The sequence below is a fragment of the Danio aesculapii genome, chromosome 6 (assembly GCF_903798145.1).
Source record: "Danio aesculapii chromosome 6, fDanAes4.1, whole genome shotgun sequence".
Lineage (NCBI taxonomy): Eukaryota > Metazoa > Chordata > Actinopteri > Cypriniformes > Danionidae > Danio > Danio aesculapii.
The window spans coordinates 21,686,283-21,707,138 of NC_079440.1; the positions used below are offsets into that span (position 1 = coordinate 21,686,283).

The following is a 20,856-nucleotide window of genomic DNA, read 5'->3' on the forward strand; positions in this document are numbered from 1 at the left end:
CTCAGAAAATTAGCTTTTTTTTAAAAAGCTTAAAATTGCCTGCAATATTCCCATCACGGTTTGTACTATCAAAGCATGGCGATTGTATAAACGTTTGGAAGGAAGATCTCGATTCACCTCAACCTTTACCCCCCATCTGTGATAATTTGACTTTCTGCCAGGAACTGAAGACCCACAATTCAAAGTCTGGTCACTAAAGGTCTCACCATTACATGACTTGTTTGATGGAAATATTTTAATGTCTTTTGACTAACTGACCAATAAATATAATATTCCGCGACAAGATTTTTTTCGCTACTTGCAACTAAGAGACTTTGTGAAAAAAGACACTACAATACTCGAAAATCCGGACATTTCAGTTGTGGAGAGACAACTTTTTTCATACAGGGACAATTCAACAAGCTGTTTCTACAAAGTCCTTAAGATTGTGGTTTTAAATACGGGCTCCTTGAAAGAGACTTGGAAAGGACCCTTGATATACAAATCACAGATTCAATGGGAGGAAGCTTGGAAAAATGCAATGTCCCTAAGTGTATGTAACAGAGTAAAATCAATGCAACTGAATGTCTACACCGAGCTCACATTTCTCCCTCACGGAGGCACAAGTTTAAAGAGGAGTTGTCACCAATGTGTCTGAAATGTAAAACAGAGGAAGGAGACCTTGTTCATTGTTTCTGGCTTTGCAGGGAAACAAAAGTTCTGGGCCATGATTGAACAAGAAATTAATGGTATTTATCTATTAATTGGTTGTGACCCAAGCATATGCTGCTTGGGATATTGGACGAGATTAGTATGGACAAACATAAAAAAACACTTTGCAAGTTCCTGATATTTGTGCAAGACAATGTATTCTCCTGAACTGGATAACGGTCAAAACTCCTACAAAGTCTTTATGGGACAAGATAATACTTGAATATGTACCACTGGACTACTTAACTTGTGTCTTACATGGCAAAGATGTTTATTTCATGAGAGGTGGGATCCATTTTTGTTACATATGGGTTTAAACATAACCTCCATAATCATCAGAGGGTTGATTTAACAAGGTCAGATCTTATGAAGGTTTGTGGTGCATGAATATGCAATATCGCTAATTTTATCAATGCCTTTTTTCTCTCTCTCTCTCTCTTTCCCCCCACGTTCTGTTCACTTGTTTGTTGTTGTATCTGTATTGCTTAAAAATTTAATAAATACATTATTTAAAAAAAATAAATAAAAAAAACATCATTGGTAAATATAAAAAAAAAAAAAATAAATCAAAGGGGGGCTAATAATTCTGACTTCAAATGTATAGCGATAATTTATCAATTATAATATAATATAATATAATATAATATAATATTAAATAATATATAATATAATAATATAATATAATATAATATAATTATTAATGGGGCAGCACAGTGGCACAGTGGGTAGCGCTGTGGCCTCACAGCAAGAAGGTTGCTGGTTCGAGCCTCTGCTGGGTCAGGTGGCAGTTCTGTGTGGAGCTTGTATGTTCTCCCTGTGTTCATGTGGGTTTTCTCTGGGTGCTCCAGTTTCTCCCACAAGTCCAAAGACATGCAGTATAGGTCGGGCAAGCTAAATTGTCCGTAGTGTATGTGTGTGAATAAGAGTGTATGGGTGTTTCCCAGTGATGGGTTGCAGCTGGAAGGGCATCCGCTGCGTAAAAAACATAAGCTGGATAGGTTGCCGGTTCATTCTGCTGTGGCGACTCCAAATTAATAAAGGGACTAAGCCGAAAAGAAAATGAATGAATGAATTACTGTAGATTAAAAGTTTATTCAAAATAATATAATTATAATAATTTTAATCGTATAATTAAAATAAAATGACGGTTTTAATAACTGTTGGAATAATTTCATTAGTTTGATTAATATCACAGAAATTATAATTCATTTAATATGGGTACATTATAACAGTTGGAATAATTTAATTTAATTGTTTATTATCTGATTACAACCTAATTACTGGAATTATAAAATGTATAGAATTTAATTTAATTGATAAGAATCTAATTACCGAAAGTATAAAGTTTATATCAAAAGTGGGCAAGGCTTAAACCAGAAACCTTTTAGGGTGGGGGCACAAGTCATCAATCATTTTGACAGGAGCAAGAACATAAATTCTCTCTCTGGCTTCCAAAAAACAGATTTGATTAGCTTTGTTAACTGTGAAAGAGCATTTGGGTCATTGTAGCCAAGCCAAGAGTGTTTGCACACTTCCTATTAATAATACACAGGTATGTGTTGCATCACTACAATTAAGTCATTATTTGAATAAAAAGTTAATTTGTTTGTGGACTTGACTGCTAAGGAGTTCAGAAAGGTGGTAATTAAACATGGTAATGGTGCTGAATTGTACTATTGTGTTGCTGTAATGTTTAATGTGTGTTAATGTAAAAAAAAATCCCTTTCATTATCCTAAATTGAAGTTACAGAACATTATTAAGGGTTATGTTGATAAATGTTTTTGAGACTAGTGAAGATAAAGATGTTTTGCAGGTTATGGGTATGAATCCTGTGTGGATTACCTTTTGTGTCTGATCAGAGGAACTCTCAGCTTTAGCATTAGCCTGGATGTTTGGATTTAGAGTTGGAGTAAGTTTTAGATCAGAGGATGTAGTGATGGAAGTTGCTGTGTTGTTGTACTGCAAGGCAGATCGGCCTGCGAACTCAGCATGAGTGTAAAGCCCTTCTGCCATAAAACTGCATATCTTCAGTAATAAATTTTTCATTTTATTGCATCTCCAGTCTTCAATTCATCTGACACACCAGACTTTTTATATTTAACTGTTAATCTTCATCCCCAGCAATCCACATGCAGTTTAATAATCAAGAGTAGTCAGGCAGACAACTGTCAAACAGGTACAAACAGGAGCATAAGGGTAATCCAAAGAGCGTAGTCAGAAACAGGTGAATGGTCGGGACAGGTGGCAAAACAGCAAGAACAATAAGCAAAACAAAGGGTCAAAATACAGCAGGACAAACAATAAAAAAATGCTTTGTAATGCTTATGGGAAAAACAAGACTCAGCAATGCGAGCGTGAAACTGGGGTGTACAGTATATATAGTCCATGTAAATGCACACACACACACACACACACACACACACACACACACACACACACACACACACACACACACACACACACACACACACACTGTACTAAAATAATAAATTAAAGAATTCATAAGTTTTATTTGCAAAAACAATGCTGAATTCATTTACAAAAACATTTTCATAAAGTGAAAAACAAACAAATAATACTGCAATTACACATATCAGACATCAAACAGACCTAGATTTGAAAAGAAAAAGCACATTGTTTGTGCTTCTTTATAAAGAAGTCTGATATCTCGCCCTTTCTTTTCATGTTTAATTGACCCTGTGCAGAAATATAAAAGTCTGGTTACATCTGATCCAGTTAGAAACCCATTTATCTTTATTAAAAATATCCTTTATCATACCTGCACATTAAAATCAGCAATCAATCTAAAAACAATTAAAGCTGGCTATTCCATTTCAAATAAATTTAACTCACAAACAGCTAGCCTAACATTAATTCCTCATATTAGCAAAATATTTGAGCATCATAAATTAAATATAATAACTTACATACATGGAATGTGCATGTAATACTAGCACAGATGAAGTATAGCGTTAACTGTCTAAAGAGGAAACTGATCTCTTTAATCTAATTAAGTTAACTGATGTCATTGGTGCCTCGTTAACTTACACAGTGGATAATAAATGTTCCTCAGCAAACAAACTTTAAATGAACTATAAAGCGTATTTCAAATATCATGTTATGATGTATTATTATTTGTCTTTAGTGTTGGGCAAGCTACTTGAAAAATGTAGTAAGCTAAGCTATGAGCTACTCTACTTAAATGCAGCTTAACTAATTATTCAGTAATTAATTGTTCAGTTTAATTATTTACTGTAAATAATATGCTATAACAAACAGAAACAAATTATAGCATATATTAGCAGAAACAAACAATCCGATTAAACACATTTAACACACATTTAAAATACTATAGTAATTTATAGTAAAGGGAAATATTTGGGAATAAGCATTATTTATTCATTCATTCATGCATTTTCCTTTCGGCTTAGTCCCTTTATAATGTAGGGTCGTCATAGCGGAATGAACTGCCAACTTATCAAGCAAATGTTTTACGCAGCTGGTGCCCTTCCAGCCACAACCCATCACCGGGAAACATCCATACACTCTCATTTACACGCATACACTACAGACAATTTAGCTTACCCAATTCACCCTAAGCACATGTCTTTGCATTGTGGGGGAATGTATAAACATCACATTGTGGGGGATATAAGCATCATATTATGTATATGTTTACAACTCTTCATTAATGAATTAAACGACATAATGTAGTATCATTAGTAACTATTATGAACTAATAGTAATTAACTATAAGCACGCACACACACACACACAACACACACACACACACACACACCACGCACACACACACACACACACACTATGTATATATATATATATATATATATATATATATATATATAAATATATATATTTTTTTTTATATAAAAAAGTAACACAACAAAATAATTTGAGTACTTCACTATTGTGTAGTTATAAAAACATTGTAGTACTTACTATGAATTACTAAAGTAAAGTCATCTTTAGCTTAATTGGTTGGCGACGTTATCGACCAGAGCGAGAGGTGGCAGTAAAGCACCAAAAAGTTTGTTGTCGATCACCGTAAAACAGGAAGAAGAAGAAATCGTCATTCTCGCCGTCATATGGATTTATTTTCATTGGCTAGACATCAGCCTCACAGCTCCGTGAATGTTGGTGTCATCACTTATTAATCCACAATCTGTAAATGTAGCTTGTGTGGATGCTACTTGATTAAAATAATAGCTTTGCTACTAAAAAACTATTTGATTTAGGAAGTGGCAGCGCTACAGCTATGCTACAGAGAAATGTAGTTAAGCTAATTGTGTCATTGTAGCAACGCTACTGCCCAACATCGTCTCACTTTTCAATTCAATTCATCTTTATTTCTATAGCACTTTTCTAATGTAGATTGTGTCAAAGCAGGTTAACATAGAAGTTCTAGCAAAATGAAACAGTGTCAGTCCAGTTTTCAGAGTTGAAGTTCAACTTAGTTCAATTCAGTGTGGTTTATTTTCACTGCTGAAAGTCCAAACACTAAAATGCAAATCCATCAATGCGCAGCTCCAAAAGTCCCGAACAATGCAAGTGGTGAAAGCAGCAAGAAACAAACTTCCCCAATTGACGAATGTGAATGAAAAAAAAGAAAAAGCTAGAGAGAAACCAGGCTCAGTTGGACATGACCATTTCTCCTATGGCCAAACTTCTCGTGCAGAGCTGCAGTCTAAGCGCCGGAGGCTGGAGAAAGCTAGACGTCCACCATGGAAAAGTTGCAGGTGGGAGAGGTCACCGGCTGGTGTACAGGCTGGCCCTTCAGGATCAATGCAAAGATTCGTCTGTCACTGGGGCCTTACAGGAATCGCATGCTCTCCACTCCTCCATGACCACCACAGCAGCTGCTCAGGATACGGCCTGGTCCAGGATTATGGAAACCTCGGGAATAATAAAAACAAACAAACATATGTGCAGATGTTGTTCAAGTTGTAATGTCTTTTGAGAAGTGTTCCTAGCTCCAGTGGCCCTAAATAATGCGGACTTGCAATCCTTTAGAGGATTTGGATTTACTTGAAACCAGGCTCTTGTCTTTGTCTGTTCACAGATTTGAAAATAGCTTGAGTGTTGCCAGCAAAATTTTAAAAAATCTTTACACAAATGAGATGTCAATCAACATCAGAAACTGCCAGCAGCAAATAAAATAAAAAAAACAGGAAGTGGATTTTCAGTTTCAGTTAAAGATTAAAAGAGCAAACTTTTTTTTTTCTTAATGACATGCACAGATGAATTGTTCACCATAAAATTGGCCATGTGAGGTAACAAAATCATATGGTTAGTTTTGATTTCTTGGGGACTTTAAATGTATTGAATATGCATTTTATTCAATTAAGTGTGGGAGTAGTAAGAAATAAGTTAGAAGGAATGATGTGGTGTTGACAAAATTGCGTGTTGGTCATTGCTTATTAAATCAGTGTCTCTATAAAATGAGAAAGTATGAGACGGGTTGTTGTGAACTTGAGATAAGTGTGGACAAGCAGAAACAATAGAGCATGTAATTATAGAATGTGTGGCATATAAAAAACAACGATTCTAATTATTTCAAGAGCTAAGATTGTATGGTGTAAAATAAATAATGTCACTTCAGGTCAGGGGCGCTCCCAAAGGGTGACCCCCTGTGGCCACCCCAATATGATTTTGTTGTTGATATTAATAATTAAATGTACTTTAAATTCAAAATATTTCACTAAATAAATGAATAAACAAATAGCAGTCACTAAATTATTGTGGATTAATTGGTGCCACTGATGTACCTGATTGACTGCCCCTCCCCGATCATCATTGACAGCAAGCACACACCTTCAATATACAGAAATGGCAATTTATTATTTACCTTAAGGTACATCAATAGAAGAACCTATTAATATCAATTTATTCATTTTCTTTTTGGCTTAGTCACTTTATTAATCTGGGGTCACCACAGCAGAATGAACCACCAACTTATACAGCATATGTTTTACATAGCGGATGCCCTTAAGCTGCCATCCATCACTGGGACACTACGGACAATTTAGTTTATTTAATTCACCTATAGAGAATGTCTTTGGGAGAAACCAGAGCACCCAGAGGAAACCCACACCAACATGAGGAGAACATGTAAACTCCACACAGAAATGCCAACTGACCCAGCTGAGGCTCGAACCAGCGACCTTCTTGCTGTGAGACCATTGTGCTACCCATTGAACCACTGTGATGCCCAAATAAGACACTACAAACTGACCTACACTGTTCCTATTTACTATGACCTTTTCTGTGAAGCTGCTTTGAAACAATCTACATTGTATAAGCGCTATACAAATACAGGTGAATTGAATTGAATTGAATAAGAATATATATGTAATATATATGTAATATATTATACATATAAATGATATTATTAGGGTCTGTATAGTGAGCGTGTACTATAGTAATGCCTTTTGTTCAGTTTGTTCATGTTTGTTTTAATAATTAATTCACTAATCTTCATTAATTTAGAAATGGCATACATGTGAAAAATAACTGAAAAATATTTATATATATGAAAAGTGTTTGAACTTAATATTGATTTTTATTTGGTTTGCACATGTACTTGCGGAATTATTTCAAGGAATAGATTGCAATATTTCAAGAGTAATAAATTAAATGAATTAAAACCACATTATTTCATTTACTAGAAAAAAAAACATAACCATACAATGACTTCATAATTTTGTGTGCCCCAAGATTTGTTGTGGCCTCTTCTGGCTACCCATAAGAAAATGTTCTGGGTCCGCCACTGTCATACATTGTAATACTCAGACTTGAATTAACTTTTTTTTTTTTTTTGAAAAAACACACATGAGATTTAGTTAAGTCCCCACTCGTCTGCCAATTCTTATATTTCACTGACTGTATTCTGCATACTTCTAACCATAGGTTCGCGGAATTTAGTCATCTCAAACGAACCTACTGTTAGAACAGTGGTTAAGCGCACCGAGGACGCGCCTACTCATTTATAAGCGCTCCTATTGGTCAACACACAATTGACGTCAAATTTCGCCTCCCTTCGAGGAAGTAACAAACCCAACTAAGCCAGAGTTGAAACGTTATATAAGAAAAAAAGGACACAAAGCAGAACGCACGTAGGTCGAAAGAAAGTCCAACGCAATAGTCATGAATCCTGATATTAGCCGTGAACGAGAAAATGCGTCTTTTAACCTGGAGATTCTTACTAACGTGCTGGACGGTGGAGCGGAAAAGACAAACAGGAGGAGAGAAATAGGTCAGCTGCACAAGTGTTTTAACGTTGCTTTTTATAAATAACTTAAATAACCGATTTGATTGTAAACTTATATTTCGGTCCTTTGCGTGGGTGGGTTAACTCATTGACCTGATCTAAGTTCAGTAAAATATGTTAATTAAATGTATTTTATAGTTATATACTGTACTCTTGCATATTTACAGTTTGTGGGTCTCATGAAAAAAATTATATCGATAATAAAACATTTGCCTTGAGGTCAGAGCGACTTTTATATTGATTAAATTGGTTGGCCCATTTCTGCACAAGATTCAGATATCAAGATAAAAAGTAAAAAAAAATCACTTATCATCTTTACTGTTTCTTTTCTAGAGTCTCTGGTTATTGGAGATCCAGATTTCCAGCATGAAGACCTGAACTTTCTCTCCCGAAGTGAGAGATATGATGCAGCAGTGCGGAAGAGTGCACAGATGATCCTGAAACTTAGGGAATATGGTATCTCTGATCCAGAGGAGATCTACTCCTATAAGACGTAAGCGAAAATGTCATGATTCAAGAATCTTAGTTATAGAATATGAATCGGAGAAAAGTTTGGAGGACAGAAAACATTGAGCTAATGAGTTCATTGAAAAATGTTTTAACATACACTACAATTCTTTTTTTGGTAATTTTTATTACAAAAAAGTCAGTAAATATATGGTTTTTGTTATAGCAAATATCTTAGGTGTCTTTGTTACCTTTGTCTCAACATCTCTGCAATTAAATTACACCTCATGTATTGGTTAATTTTTATTTAATTCCAGCTGGTTCTTGATATTGTCAATACTGCTGAAAGAATCAAAGTCTTTGTTTTTATGAAATTTTTAAAATCAGTGTTGTAAAAAATATGCTTGTGAGTTGGATGAATGTTAATTACAATTTGCAAGCAAAAGTTACAGAGTGTTTGCAGAGACAGCGGGGCAAAGGTCTCAGATTAAAAGTGTGTCAAAGGGAAGTAAAATGTTTATCAACTCCACTCCTATTCTCAGATTGAATTAGAAGAAACAATTTAAACTGATTAATATTAGGTGATTCAGACATTCCTAAAAACTACACTTTAAATACACATTTAGCGAAATGAAAAGTATTAGCAGTACAGATAATTGCTAATTAAAAATCTGGTTTCTATAAACATAAAAAATGACTTTTTATAAAACCCTCTGAAATACAATGTGAATTAATTTAACAATATATCTTCATGTATGTTTACTTTATCTTTACTACATTTGTGTGTTCCATTCTGCAGTGTTGTGAGGGGTGTATATCAAGAGCCCCTAGGTGTCCATAATGTCATGTTCATGCCCACCTTAAAAAGCCAGTGTACTGCTGAACAACGCAAAAAATGGATCCCATTAGCTGAGTCATTCCATATGTTAGGCACCTATGCTCAGACAGAGCTGGGGCACGGTCAGTTCTTCTCTCCTGAACAATTATTTGAAATGTACTTTTAAATATTAGGAGTAAGCAAAAAAAATATTGTCTTTTTTTTGGTTCAGACATATACATTTGTATATTTAAGTGTCACCCTTGTAGGTGTTGACAGCTCAGTATGGTCATAGTCTCAGATTGTACTATCTTGCAAGATGCTGTGATCTGTTTGAGGGTTAGAGTGAGGCTTTTAGGGGTCTCTGCGTTCAAGGTGATTCTCCATATAATTGTGTATACATTAGAACACTTTTTAAAACCTGACCTTATCTGCATACAAACATTAAATAGCTGCAGGTCAACAACTGCAGCTTATTGTGGTCTTGCAGTTTTGTGTTTGTCTTTTCATGAAATGTAATTTTCCAGTTATTGTTGATTGTGTTTTGTATTGTAAATGGAATCTACTATTTTTAAAATGTCTTTTTTCAAAACCCTAATAAGTGGAAATGTAGGACAGTGGGTTTGAAGGAAAGAAGCAGCAGTAGGCACTGAGAGAATAATGGCATCATTGTGCAAACGTATCATTAATGCAAGGGAGGAAATTTGTCAGTTGAAAAAAATATGGCAAACGGGTAATTCATCTGTCTTTCTCTCACAATATTTGAACAAGTGAACATTTCGAATTTTAAAATGTTAAGAATGAAAAGACGTAAACGTCCAGCACTATCTTAGTAGGTCCTATATAACTGGCCTCATACTCTGAAACATAAATCCTTTTTGGAGAATGGGTACCTCTTTTTAATGTATGCCACTACTGAAACGATCATAAAAAAAATTATATTCATACAATGAGCAAACACATTAACAATGTTTCTGTTGAGTAAATTCTTTGAGATTGATTATATTGCAGTTGACACATGTTTTATGCAGCTACTAAATTATTTAAATCTCTAATTTAGTCAGTATATGCATGAACTTTTGTCATTCTCTTCCCCTCAAATTTAATCCCATCCATCCATTCAATCATTCATTTTCTTTTTGGCTTAGATCCTTTAATAATCTAGGGTCGCCACAGCGGAATGAACTGCTTAATCCTATCCATATAAATTTTATTAATATATGCACAATCTTGATCAACTTATTCTGTCTACTTGTATTTAACACTCACTAATTTGTTCTTTCGGTATCTTTTTTCTGCTCCCCTCTCTATTTTTAATTACTTTAAAAAAATATATATTTTCTGCTCACTTTGATTCCTGCCCTATTAAAGCTGTGTGCACCGAGGGCGTCCAGAGCCCCTTGACCTACACTTGGGGATGTTCCTGCCGACGTTATTGAACCAGTCTTCACCTGCACAGCTTGAAACTTTCTTCATGCCAGCATGGAACTTGGAGATTATTGGCACCTACGCACAGACTGAGATGGGGCACGGTAACAAACATGGCAACCTATCTGCACACACATATTATTAATACTGTAGACAGACACTGGGTTCCATGTGTTTTTATATGCTGTTGGGCAATCTTTGTAGAAATTAGAACTGTAGTGTGGCATAACCTTCCTTTACTGTGTTATTTGGACAATGGTGTTCTCCATGAAGCAGTATAAAGCTATCATAATGGTAAGAAATGAGAAAAAGTCTAATGAAGTTATTTCATATTATGCATTGTGCTGTGGTGGCCAGAGGCCTCAATTCTTGCTTCATTGAAGGTGGAAGAGAGGGTTGTTCATTGGGCAGAATGGTAAAAGCTAAGCAGCCTACAAGTGCAACGCATTGTGGGACCATTGCAACCGTTATAGCAATATTTTTTTGCATTTGATTTAATATCCATTCCATAGACTGTTGCATACAGGTTGTGAAATCCACGAAGGCTAGGCAACTGTTTAAAGTTCATTGGGACAGGATTGTTTTTTTTATTTATTTTTAATAAAACCATGAAAGTTTTCAAAAATGTTCACCTGTAGTTTAAAAGGAGAGAGAGACAGAATGACTGAGTATTGGTTACCATCCATTTTGTGCTGTCAAACACCTTTAAGGGTTACCTTAATTATACTGTTTGTATTGAAAGATTGTGAGTCAAACACCTTTAAGGGTTACCTTAATTATACTGTTGTTGTATTGTAAAGATTGTATTGTAATGTACTGAACCACTAAGGGATTAGTGCTGGTTATAAGTTTGCTCAGTCTCAGATATTTAAGTAATAGGGTAGTGGTTTGACATCACAACTGAATTGAAAATTCACAAATGACCTTTATTACTTATGTATTTGTAATTATATTTGTAGTACCAGTTGTCTATGTGTTTTGATGTTAATATCCTTCTAGGTACAACACATCCGTGCTCTTGAAACCACTGCTACATATGACCCTTCCACCCAAGAGTTTGTTTTGAACAGTCCAACGATCTCCTCAATTAAATGGTGGCCAGGAGGATGTGAGTAAGCCTTAAATCAAGGTTTTTATTTTTAGTTTATGAAATATTTACTTACTTATCTTTTTTTTTTTTGGATGGGTAAAACCTCAAACCATGCTATAGTCCTGGCTCAGCTGTACACCCAGGGCAAGTGTCATGGCCTGCATGCTTTCATCACACCCATTCGCTGTATGAAGACACACATGCCACTTCCAGGTAAAGAACTTGAGAGCTGATACAAGTCCGTAATTTTGTAAAGACATATGTTAAAGAGATATGATATAGAGGTACAGAATTGTCCATGTCTGTAAGGTTTAGCTTGTTTTCGGATTTGAGGTAATGAAATGGCAATAATACTGTTTTGATGGACTGCAGTTACACAGTCCCTAGTTTATGAAACAATTGTTTAACCATCACGATTATGTGGTACATTGTACTTAAGAGCAAAGAACAAAGAAAGTATTAAACACCTTATACATAAATAGTAATGCTGGCTGCCATGGCAATGTTTATATAATGTAAATAGATTTTTTTAGTTTGACTAAATTAATGCAGTTATATAATAAGTATAATGATTTTTTATGTTGTTAATGTGCGTACAGAATGTATTTCTCAACAGTTGTTTTTTCAGATATATTGTTTTTGAACAGGTGTGGTCGTTGGTGATATTGGGCCCAAATTTGGTTTTGATGAGGTGGATAATGGCTATTTGAAACTGGAAAATGTTAGAATTCCACGAGAGAATATGCTTATGAAGTATGCCAAGGTGAGCAGATCTTGTCTGCAACAATCTGCAAAAATATTTGCAGTAATTCAATTTTTTTTGTCTTTAAGCAAAATCCAGGATCAAAAATGAAAAACTATCTGAAAAAAGTAGAATTTCAGAGTTTAGAAAACAATTTTATGAAATGAAATGAAGCATTTACATTGCATTTATTTATTAAGCTGGTACTTTTATCCAAAACTTACAAATGAAGGGAAAAAAAAGTAAAAATTAAAAATGAGGGCACACTTTACAGTAAGGTTTCATTAGTTATTGGTAGTTCAAGAATCAATACATGCACACTGTTTATTAATCATAGTTCGAAGTTTACTAATGAGTTATTTAAATTGAATGTTGTGCTTGTTAACATTTAATGTACTGACTTAGGTTACTAACAAAAAAAATGTTACTGTCATTAATATTAACAAAGATGAATAAATACTCTAAATGCATTACCTAACAGGAAGTATCACTACCTTGTTGTAAAGTGTTTAAAAAAAAAGAAAGAAAATCAGCTTTTTTTATATATATCAGTAATAATATCAAATCAAAATGTCTACATAATTCATGGTAACACTGACAATTAAGAAGCCTGTAATTTGTGTCCACTGGAACAATTGCATATAAAATGACTTAATGTGGTATGTGTATATGTCATGTGGGTAATTACTTTATGTGGCATGTGTGCTTGTGTAGGTTGAGCCGGATGGTACATATGTGAAACCTCCTAGTGATAAGCTCACATATGGCACCATGGGTTTATTCGCTCCATGATAGTGGGAGAGTCAGCACGAGCTCTCTCCAAATCCTGCACTATTGCCATCCGTTACAGTGCAGTCCGACACCAGTCTGAACTACGCCCAGGGTAGGACTCTCTTTTCTCTCTCTCGTCTTTTCTTGCTCTCATATGCACTTTTTTGCATATGAGTTTTTGGAACTTTACTTTTTGAACCCTTTAACTCAAATATAAAATAAAATAATAGTCATTTGCTTATTGTGTTTCCTTCTCATTTTTTTTTTTTTTTTTTCAAGTGAACCTGAGCCACAGATCTTGGATTATCAAACCCAGCAGTATAAACTATTTCCCTCTTCTGGCTAATGCATATGCCCTTCCACTTCGTGGGGCAAGTACATGAGTAAAACATACCATCGCATCTCAGGAGACATCAATCTGGGTGACTTCAGTGAGGCTTCCAGAGGTATGCAGAAATATGTTGTCAAATATTTTTTTTTCTCTATTCTATTTACATTCTTACATACAACAACTTTTTAATTCAATAAAGTGACTGTTTTAAATCTCTTTTATTCTTAATAGCTGCATGCCTTGTCAGCTGGTTTGAAAGCTTTTACCACCTGGGCAGCAAATACTGGCATTGAGGTATGTCGTATGTCATGTGGTGGTCATGGCTACTCCCGCTGCAGCAGTTTACCTGACATCTATGTCACTTTTACGCCACCTGCACTTATGAGGGAGAGAAAATACGGTTATGATGCTGCAGACAGCTAGGTAAAACATTTCTTTGCTTTTAATTGTTTTAGATTTTGATCTATTTAAATATAATACATTTTTAAAAACAACTTTCAGTTGCAATGATGATGATTATCATGAGCACTTCTAGATTATCACTATTGTGCAAGAAAAATGGCTCAATCTCTTAGGCCACTGTGCATGACTTGTATCTGTCATTCCAATACGAATGATGCTGTATTACAAATGTTAATTACTAACCTGTTGTATGAACAGGATTTGATTATAGTTGCCAATGAGTTAATGATGATGATGATAATATTAATAGAAAACAGGGAACATGTTTTCTTCACCTTTCTCTCTAATTTCACCAACCAACACAGAACTACCTAGTTCTTTGTGAACTACTTAAAATAAAATTTACTTTAAACTAAAAAGTTTTCATTATCTTTTCATTCACAGTCTTTTGAATAACCTAGTTACCTAAAAAGTAAACTTTTTGGTTCAAATAAGTTATCTTGCCTACAAAAAACAACTTGTTTCAGAAAGTCATTTGATTTATTAGTCAGATTTACAGTTATTAATTGTGCAATTATGTATGTATAGGTGCAGTGTTTTTCCTAGATGTTTTTGACATTGATTAGAATAGCTCAAAGATACAATTAAAATTAACCACAGTATCTTCAGCAAGATTATTTCCTTATATTTCAGTGAACTGGCTGATTTGTACAACCTTTTTTTATTTATGTTTTTATTTTTATAATTATTATTTGTTCTCTGTTTTATTAGGTATTTGGTGAAGAGCTACAAGCAAGCAGGGCAGGACAGCAGTTGACTGGCATTGTGTCTTACCTGAACGAATCTCAGAGCAGGATACAGCCCATTCTGTGTCTACCACCGGCCTAATGTTGTCAGTATTAATGACCTGGCCAGCCTTGTCGAGGCATACAAGTTCAGAGCTGCAAAGTAAGAAAAACATATAATACAGTTTTTTGCATCAAAGAGAGACATATGATGCCTCTTTTTAGTAGATAAATCTTTGGTGTCCCCAGAGTGTGTATATGATGTTTGAGTGCACGTTCTCCAACAGAAAATATTTTTTATAGCTTGTTGAAATGGCTATTTTTAGGGTATGAGCCAAAAAGCATGCTTGTTTTGTATTTGTCTTTTTAAATGCAAGTGAGCTTTTTCAGAAGTGAGTGGAGCTTCAGGTGCCCAGGCTCTGGCACACTTGCAAAATAATCGGATTTTTACAATTACAAACTGGCTGTTTTCACACACTGCAGCTACACAACTGTTATAAACACCATATTTTTGTGATTTTTTGGATAATAGGTCCTCTGTAATATAGGCTGTTAAATGTGCTATTAATGCCTCATTTCCACTTAGTCGTACAGTTCAGTTAGGTACAATACAGGTCACCTTTATCATGCAGGATCTGCACTGCCAAATGGTACCCTTTTGGTATGTGTTGTGTTAGACAGAAAGTTGCAGTCGACTTCATTCTCGGTCGAAGAAAAGTAAAAGTAAAGTCTAATGGGTTGTTTACATGTAATATGAGAAGCCCTTCTCACAAAACAGATGCTTTATACACATATACAAGGGTTGTGCAGTGAAACTAAAACACTGGCCAATTTAGTGTTGGAGGTTTCATGGCTAAATTTGACCAACCTAGTAGCCAATCGTCAATGATTGTACCAGTAAGAGTAGGTTTAATTGGTGTGTGAATTAACAAGTGTGAAGGTTTAATTGGCTGAGTAATAGCACAGTTTGGTTAAAATATTGCAAAGTGAACATCTCCCATGGTCTGCATAGTTACCAGATCCTAATATTATTGAGTCGCTTTGGGATGTTTTGGAGGAGCAAGTCAGGAAACGGTGTCCGCCACCAGCATAACGTGGTGACATGGCCACTATTCTGCAAAAAAAAAACTGTGTACTGTGTATGATTTGTATCTGTCATTCCCAAGATGAATTGATGCTGTATTACAAATGTTGAAATTGTAAATTACTGTGTTACAAATTAATAACCTTTGATGGGAGATGGATAGTGATTCAGAGAGCAGCATTTACAGCGGAAGCGGAGGACTGTTGACAATACTATATATTTTTCCATCTGAGTATTGTAGTGATAATACTGTTAACTTAGTAACTTCAACTCTTTCATGCATACAGTCACACCTGTGTTATAACGTTAAAGCGCACATCATCAACTGCTCAAATTCAATTCTGATGGCTCGCGTCAAGGCACAGAAAGAGGAGCGCATTGTTTGTCATAAATCACAATTAATCAGTATTTTCAAAGAAAATAAAGTTCTTTTTTATGTTTCAGACATTCAAATACACAAGCAAAACATAACATTGACGGTTTGTAAAATACATGTGGATGTTTATATGCCATTATTAATTCTTTTTAAATAGAAGTGGACAGTTCACTTTTTTTTATGCAAGTTACACACTTTTTTATTTTACTATAACACTTACTCCTATCCCAATTAAATAGCTTTTATGTAGTTTGGAAGAAAATGGTGAATAAACATGTCAATCCAGCAGCTCAGTCTAATCTTTCATGCACCGTTAACTAAACATGGCCCATCAGCCATCATATGTCAAAGAATATGATGCTTTTTTTTAACCATCTGAATAAACATAAACAAAGAACATTATTAACACACCAAATTCGTAGAGACATGAGAATCAACACTGACTGGAACATTTACAGATTCAAAAAGCTCTTGGGTAAAACAAATTATCCTCCCGTGTTAGCAGACCTGTAATACAGCTGCTTGCACCCACCCGCATGGTGCTCGCAGGTAAATGGAAACAACACTTTTGTTTTGGCACACTTTAAAACAGAACTCTGGATCTTTGAACAATATTTTTCTATCCTGTTTATTTGTAGTTGGCAGCAAAACTTGAAAGGTGCATCTCTGAACACTGTAACAGGTAATAAAAAGAGTCGACGAAATCTCATAATAATAAAGTTGCGTCTCATTCACAATAGACAGCGCTGATTGGTTCGAACCAACTCTTTCTCATGAATTAATGCACAGACATGTTGAACACTCTGACGTCACTGTGTACTACCGGCCAATCACCACGCTGGAATTTACGCAACAACCTCTTGTTGTAACATTGCTTTATAATTTTTTTAACCAGAACAACGAATTTTCTCTAAATAAAGCAAAACAACCAGTCTCCTAATAGCGTTTTTAGCAACGTGGCACATATATATGTCTGTTAACATCTCTAAAAATGTGTTTTGGGGTTTTGTGACCCTTTAAGCTATATTTGAGTTCAAAAACAACACAAAACATGCATTGTCAGCGCAAACCTCTTGACTGTATCTTTATTCTTCACCAGCATTATAGCCTCTTGTTAAATAATTCCGTCATTCCAAGGTCATAATAGTCTAAATGATAATAATTAAATATCACATTTTTACGTTGCTGAAAGAATCATTTGCTGCTTTATTTTTACGTTCTTCACTCTTGCCTTTGTCCATTTCTGAAAGAATGTGAGAATTCACACTTATTAATCAATCAATGCTGTGCACTCAATAATCATGCGCAAGTTATTATTTTGAGCTCAAGTTCATTATTTCAAATTAAAGTTGAAGTCAGAATTATTAGCCCCGTTTATTTTTCCCCAATTTCAGTTTAACAGAGACAAGATTTTTTTAACACATTTCTAAACATAATAATTTAATACCTCATTTCTAATAACTGATTTATTTTATCTGAAGATGACAGTAAATAATATTTGACTAGATATTTTTCAAGACGCTTCTATACGGCTTAAAGTGACATTTAAAGGCTTAACTAGGTTAATTAGGTTAACTGGGCAGGTTAGGGTAATTAGGCAAGTTATTGTATAACAATGGTTTGTTCTGTAGACTATCGAAAAAAAATAGCTCAAAGGGGCTAATAATTTTTACCTTAAAATGATTTTTAAAAAATTAAAAACTGCTTTTATTCTAGTTGAAATAAAACAAATATTATCAGACATACTGTGAAAATTTCCTTGCTCTGTTAAACATAATTTGGGAAATATTTAAAAAAGAAATAATAATAATTGTGGAACCAGCATCACTACTTGCTATACACTTTTATACACATATACACTTATTTAACAACACACTTTACATGCCAATTTGCTCATAACAGCTGCACATATAACGTTGTATATAGTAATAAACACGTACATACACTTGTCAATTTGTATATTGCATTCACTACTTACTTTACTATTATCTGTTTTTTAGTTAATAATTCTGACTTCAACCGTAGACGTGTGGCAAGAGCACATAATAGAGAGTAGAGAGAAAAAGTGAAACCACTCCCACTTTTGAACTGCTTTGTAAACAACAATAGGACACAGCAAATTCTTTTCTTGTTATGTGGCTATTTGTGTCAAGAAAATTACAAGGATTGTATGAGCTCCGGTCGTGTATTTAGAAAAGTTGCTTTATATTATGTTTATATTTAATCTCATGGCTTTTTGCATGCAATGGTGACAATTCTCTCTAAAGCAATAGCATTCAGGGCTGAGTCTAGCTTCACCCTTTTGATAGCGTTCTACCCTTTGGAAAGGGTACCCAAAAAAGTGGAAACTGTGGAAACAGTAGTACTGCTCAGTGGAAAAAGGCCTTAACAGTGCTGTTAAAAACATTTAACTCACATAACTTTTAATGTGACTCAGATTTTTTTTTTAAATGTTCACAGGTTAGTTGAAGTGGCAGCTAAGAACCTTCAGTTGGAGCTACAGCACAGCAAAAGCAATGAAGATGCCTGGAACAACAGTTCCATTGATCTAGTCAGAGCATCTGATGTGAGACTTCATAAAAAAATAATATTTTGAGTAATAGTTGGAGTAAAGTGGTGTCCAGTCCTGGTCTGGAGACTTCTAAATCTATTCATATATTTCTGGACATGGTTTGAGTTAAATTTCTTTTCATGCTCCCTCTACAGGCCCATTGCCATTATGTGGTGGTGAAGCTCTTTGCTGCTAAACTGAGTGAGATTGGAGATGAGGCTGTCCACTCAGTACTCAGCACTTTGGCTCTGCTTTATGCCCTTTATGGAGTTGCACAAAATTCTGGGGACTTTTTAAAGGTATGTATTGTACAATACAATACAATACAATACAGTTACAGTAACCACAACTCATGAATGAGATGACTGAGTTGTTTCATGATGCGTATTTGGTGTTAAATGTATAAACATTTGTTAACTCAAACTTTAATTTGTCTAATGCAAGGCTATTTTAAAAGAATCTTATTGGTGTTAAGGGTCATAAAGACAGCTTTTCTTAGACCATCATTTTGCATCATTTTGCAAGTGCTTGATAGAAACAGGTCTTACTGTTTGCCTTTTTTTAGGCTGGTCTGCTAAGTGTTTCTCAGCTGGATCAGATTTCACAGAGGCTGAAGGGTCTCCTCTTAGAGATAAGGCCCAATGCAGTGGCTTTGGTTGATGCCTTTGACTACCGTGATGAGATGCTTAATTCTTCTCTGGGACGATATGATGGCAACGTCTATGAGCACATGTTTGAGTGGGCCAAGAGGTCACCTCTCAACCATACTGGGTGTGTAAATAATAAATTTGCTGTGTGTAAAATTGTAGTCTTGTTATGTTAAATAACCGCTATGGGGCAAATTGTGTTCTCTCTTGAAATATAATTATAAAACACAATAAATTTAATTTAAATAGTACTTTTTAATAAAAATGTATTTTTCTTTTAGGTCCATGAGTCCCACAACAAGTATTTGAAGCCACTACGATCCAAATTGTAATTAGTGCATTTATAGAAGAAAGGGAAAAGTCTGTCTATTAAAAATGTTAGAGAAGAAAATAATGTTTGCTTATATTCTAAATGAATGAGGTTGCATTCTCCATTCTAATAATTATAACAGTAATCCATGATTTCTTTGTGCACATAAAATGAATGATAGTTTCAAGTGAACAAATTTTAGTTTTGTTTCGTAATTGTATCGATTCTGGTATCATGTAATGTTTGCTAATTATTTTGAGAGAATGTGATGTTTCAGTAAACATACTTCTAATGATTTGGACTTTGTGAAAATGGCTCTGTACTGAATAAATAAAATTTGGATGGGTATGGTAAGACATACATATCTTTATGAAATCATGCCTTAAGACCCACATACAAGAATGTTTTTTTTATTATTAAAATAAATAGTAGTATAGTTCCATTTCAGTGATTTATAATTATTAGATATTGTATTGTGAACTGACCACGTTATATTTGTACCACTTGTCATTTGAACTCTTATGCTGCATTAATAAATGAATCATTTAACATTTACAATGAAAGTTAAATAGTTGAGTGTCTTTTTCATGCACCTGTATTTATTCATGCACCTGTAGTTCTAATAAGAAATTTATTTATATCTTAGAAATACATTTCTAATAAGATTTACATTTAGTTATAAACATGCATTACGTAAGGTCATTACAGATTAGCACAAGTATTTGTAGTGTATCCAACCCTGTTAGCCAAACAACCCAAAACAATTGATTAAAGATAAAAAAATAGCAATATTGCAGTGGATCCAGTGAAGATATGTGATTTTTTTTTTTTTTTTTTTTTTTTTTTTTTTTTTTTTTTTTTATGTTTCTTTTAGAATTTATATTCCTTTGAATACTGAGCCTTTTTGGACTCCATATCTATTGTTTCTGAAGAAGCAAAATAGTCACTAAAGACAGAAGAAGAAATTACAGAGGCTAATGATAGTTTAACACCCAGTCCAGTTTAATGCCCTGTCCAGATGGCATTTTATGACATTTAAATGAAATCCAATTATTCAACTACTTAAATAAATATAAATATGCAACATGCCACCTGA

At 34.4% G+C, this 20,856-nt stretch overlaps 1 pseudogene; it reads left to right on the forward strand.

Moving 5' to 3' along the window:
* Positions 1 to 7,761: 7,761 nt before the first annotated feature.
* On the forward strand, positions 7,762 to 20,323 carry LOC130230652 (peroxisomal acyl-coenzyme A oxidase 1-like; annotated as a pseudogene).
* The last annotated feature ends 533 nt before the right edge of the window (positions 20,324 to 20,856 follow it).